At 46.8% G+C, this 5,117-nt stretch overlaps 1 pseudogene; it reads right to left on the minus strand.

The window, feature by feature from the left end:
• Positions 1–896: 896 nt before the first annotated feature.
• On the minus strand, positions 897–4,529 carry LOC123400114 (annotated as a pseudogene).
• Positions 4,530–5,117: the final 588 nt, after the last annotated feature.

The raw sequence follows: 5,117 nt of genomic DNA on the forward strand, positions 1-5,117 counted from the left end.
AGGGGTGGCTGGGGCGACGTCAAGAACGACGATAGGGGAAGGTAGAGGGGAGAGCGGGGCGGCGGCCGCGCCCGGTGGAGGCAGGCGGTTAGACCTGGGTTGGCCGGCGGCTGCCCGAGGTAGAAGAAGGTGGTGGTAGAAGATGAACAATGCCAGATGTATTTTCAGCCATTGGATGAAGATCAGGCGGCCTTAGATGGAAGCGACTGATGCAACTTTGTTTCAGTTAACTGACACATAGTCGGTCCCATAGTTTTGTCGGTGGTAGAACGCAGGGACCTGCATGGAAGCCTACTTGGTGGCAGAGCCACAGGAACTTATTGCGCCAGACTAAATGGAAAAATCAAACTCTTGCGTAGAGGTTGACGCCTAAGAGAACATACTATCTCAGAATGGGGCTGAGGATGTCACTGAATCCCCTAAAACTTAACAATCTGTTCCTCGGAAAGACTGAAATCAATCATGCTTGGCACCCGCCATTCTTCTGAAAGAAAGAGCTGGAAGCATAGGAGTAAACTAGTAGTCAGACAAGAACGGCACGTCTGAAGCAAAACACAACGGAAAGAGCACAAGACACCGCTGCTTAAAATCCAATCCGCTTTGCACGCACGCACGCACGCACACAACAGAACATTCAGCGAAAGAAAAGAAAAAAAAAGCACTAGTTGTGTACCGAGTTGATGGATGATCAACGTTGTAAGGTAACCAGCGTGTCAAATGTCACAAGTTCATAGATTTGAGAGACAGAAATGGTGATACCGGATTCTGAAAGAACAAGTCTCAGAAAGATTGGATCACTGATGGATGTCTGGGCAGCCTAACATAACACAAGACGCACAAGAGATGAACCTGAGTAAGCAGCCAACGCATCAGATAAGCTGAAAATGTCTTATAAACTAGACATTATCATCGCTCCCGGAGTCGATGCAGATTGCTTTCGCCTTCCTCTCCCTTGCCGTCCTTCTCGGTGTAACTGGCTGAGCAAGGCTGCCCGAGCCCGACGGAGGAACCTCGGCATCGTCTGTTCCTGTCGAAGCGCTCGTGATTCTCTGCTTAACCGAGCCGCTCTTCTTGTTGAAGGGAGAGGCCCTCATCTTTCGCACCTTCTTCTCAGGAGAAGGATCACTGGAATTGCTGTCGCTGGTACTGGTAGGCTTGAATACATCTTTGCTCCGAACAGGCGCCCTCTTCCTGATGGTAGTCTTTGGCTTCTTGGCAGCAGCAGGAATTCCTGTTGAAGAGATAGACATTATATTTGGAGAAACACAAAACACTGTATGTGGGTAATAATATACCACTATGTTCCGGAGACAGGTCAGGATTATAAGCCTTCTCGCCTTTCGAGTTTTCCCCCGGCCAATGGGTTGTCTCCTCCTCTAAATCTTCAAAATTTCCATCAAGCACCTGTATCAAAATCAGTGAGTGAGATGAGGCGAAACACATAACATCGACCAAAACATTGGAGAGGAACAGAGCTTACGTCAAGTTCCTTTTCAAGAGCATCAAGTTCTCCCAGCCAAAGAGTTTATGGAGTTGCCTTGCCCAGAACTTCAGCTTCGGCCTCTAATTTATTCATTTGCGTGATGAGCTCCTGTGCCTTCTCCTCATTCAATGTACAAATTGCGACTGCGAGAAGATACTTGTAATCACTCGCAGCTTCGACGGGATTGTCTTCATTTTCTTCATCTACTTCTGTATCTCCTACAAGAACCGGCTCGGACGAAAAATAATTCTCTGGGAAAGGTTCATACCCCTTCTGCTTAAGTTCTAGGAAAAGCTCTGCCGTCTTCCTGTTATTGACTACGATGTCCTCAGAAATAACAGCAAGAATAAACTTCACTTTGTTCTTAAGCTTCAATATCTCGTTCCCAATATTTTGCACCATTATTGCCTGCACAGAATAATTTAGTTAATGTGGCGGTTCACATGTGAATATCACAGAGGAAAAAATAAACATGTACCTTTCTTCTGGCGTAGAATTCGAGCCTCAGTTGGAAGAACTCTTTTAGTACTGAAAAGGTAACAACATTTCAGATTCAGAACCACAGGAAGAGAAGGGGTTTGTAGTTATAATACACTTCCATATTGGAGATACTCACTGTCCTCTGGGGTGCCATATGTTCGAATTCTACCATCCGAGTCAAACAAGTTCACGTTTGTTGTTTTTATTGTGGCGGTCAGCTTGAATTTCTTCTCAAGGCCTTTTTCTTAGCAATATTCATGTTTTGCTCACTCAAGATAACCTCAAACTCCACACTCGCATGATCGCATTGTGATCGATATTTCTGTAAATTGGTTGGCAATTGAAGAAAATCAAAACATCTGAAAACCTAGAGAAGGAACTATTTGTATAACTACCTACCTCTATAAACGGTGGTTCTTTGACCTTGACCATGCCCTTGCCCTTGTTCTTCTCATTGCAATTTTCCTTTTCGCTGGGAGGACATACGGATTCAAGAAAGTTTTTGTAATCTACAGTCCAGTAGCGGACAGGAAGCTCAGTAATCTTAAGCTTGGTGTTATCGACTTCCTTTATAACACCAGTGATGGTATACGTGACACCAGCTGCCTTTGATCTTGCATTCTTCACAGAGCCCTGTCGGGTTATTAACAGAATGTTTGCATCAAGAAGACTTGTTAAATTAAGGAGTAAAACTGTCAAAAATGTAACAGAACCATGCTAGTAAAAGAATTTCACGGACCTTGAACCCCTTGTACCAAGGGTCCATTGCTATCACAGTGTCTCCATTTAGCAACCTTTTCAGATTAGCAATAACGTCTCTTAGATTATAGCCTGGGATATAGTTTCTGGATCCAGGATCAATGCCTTCACCTCCATTGACCAAAACCATGGGAATAATTGGCATATACCTGAAGAAAAGGTGCCATGCATGTTTTAGGTACACAAAAGTCAATCCATTTGAAATCAAGCAGGGTGAGTGTTGGAAGAGATAATATTACCAACTGGGTGCAATTGACACTCCATCTTCATTCAAATAGCTGAGAAGAACATCATCATCCTTCGGAAAAATTACACGGGTGATCGGTGCCAATCTGGTGTAGATATGCCGAGACTTAGCGGCATCTTTACCCCCCTAAATCAAACGAATGAACATAAACACACAAATAAGCATGAGAAGTCGTTAGTTACAAAACAGGGTCATACATTGGTAGAGTGCTTGGCTTTTTACAGAACTAACGCACCGAATATCTGGTACCGAACAGGCCGCAGGGTTCCAAAAGACTAATGTTATTGGTGCCGACAAAATCTTGAGCCATTCCTATAATTGTGTTTGCTAGACTCTGCACGCTATCCTGGTACGCCGCTGAGTGCTCTGCGACATAACCAGCCAGGTGTGACACCTGTTGAGTAAATAGGCAATTTTCCGAATAGATTAATCTATGAAATAATTACTAACATGGTATTGACTAGGTTCATGACATACTGATCACGGAGTATACTAGCAAGTACTACGCATATATCAGAAACATCTACGCATATAGGCAATACTACTAGTGCAGACAGAAACAGGAGAGAGACAAACATATCATACCCTCCGATCGGCCAGTTGGCCGTAGCAGCAGCGGTGGCGGTGGCAGTATCCTCTGCCGTCTTCTTCTCAGCTTCGGCCTTTTCGCGGACGAGACGGTCAGCTTTGCTTGGTGAAGACATGGCGATGACGAGTGCGACGCAGACGTAGACGAAGCAGACGGACGGAGGCAAGCAGTCGCGTGATCGCTCCCCGAAAACCTAATCGCCCCTCTCCCGTACAGGAACCGGAGAGGCGAGGTTTCGGAGGCCTGCTCTCCCGTCGACCGTGTACGCGGTAAATGGGACGGAGTCGCCGACGGTAGCAACAGTCAAGGAACGAACGCGTGAGGCAGATGTGATCTGATTCTCGTAACGGCTAGGGTAGGCGATAGCCTGCTTATAAAGGCGGCTGGGTGGAGAGACATGGGCCAAACCCACGTCCGAGTCGGTAACAGCCACGATCCGACGTCTCGGATCGTGCCTTGTCCGTTACGTTTTCTCCGTTCCTGACCGGTAAAAATAAACGCATAGGTATGAGCTCGGCTCATTCCCGCAACCCGCGGCGGGCAGCGGAGGAGTGCGCGAGGGCACCTTCTCTTCTCACTCTCCAATAGCATGTGGAAGAGAGACCCTTATAAAGGGGTCCAACTTCTCCTCCACTAGCGGGGTGGGACTAAACTTCCCACCACCTTGTCATCCCACCACCTACATGGGGTCTTGAAGATTTTTCTGAAATTTGTCTTATGGGCCTAAGGCCCATCTCTAATTTCAACAACACCTGCATATATGCAGCCAATGAAATGAAGGTAACGAGTTCAGGAAATGTGTGTCATGTGATGGTGATTAATTCCAGATGCACAGATATTCAAGAACCCTTTGGCATGCACACCTTGGTTTCTTTAACGAAATTCCTCATGAACGAGCAGAACAGAACCTTCCTCTGCGCCGGCTTCAGGCCGTCGACCATTGAAGGTAGTGGGCGTTCGAGGTTTACCATGGTAGAAACCTTGCTCTGAACTTGATGCGTGTCTCGCGTTGGTCAAGGCAAGTTCCAGGCTGCGATGCAACAAGAAACCTCTAACAAACCGGAGAAAGATGACATGTTTAACCTGATTGTTGCTGGGGAGCGGACAGAGGGGCGGCTGAGAACTCTAAAGACGACGAAGATGACTCTCCGGCGGCGGCTTCTACGGAGGAGATGATCCCGTGCGTCGCCGAGATCCCGTGGAGCGCTTGGCGTCGGCGGCTGCGGCGAGCGCGCGAGGCGTTGGTTTTTAAAATCGCCGGCCCCGTGATTTGCGCTAGCACGGTTGAGATGGATACATATCAATCAACGATTTTCCCCCGTCATGGCAACTAATCAGTTCCAATCTCGCGGGCACAGCATTCCAGTTCTGGATGTGCAGGGCCAAATTGGATTCAAAAAAGGAGTGAAGTCTAAAATAAACCTTGAAATTATAGAGCTCGGCTAAAATAAACCCCGACATCCAAATCCCTGAAATTAATACCTTAAGCTCTTTGATCCCGATCGTTTTGAACCTTCGGCCATTATTAAGACGGGATTTGATGACATGGCAATGTGAGG

This window comes from Hordeum vulgare, chromosome 5H (genome assembly GCF_904849725.1).
Source record: "Hordeum vulgare subsp. vulgare chromosome 5H, MorexV3_pseudomolecules_assembly, whole genome shotgun sequence".
NCBI classification, from domain to species: domain Eukaryota; kingdom Viridiplantae; phylum Streptophyta; class Magnoliopsida; order Poales; family Poaceae; genus Hordeum; species Hordeum vulgare.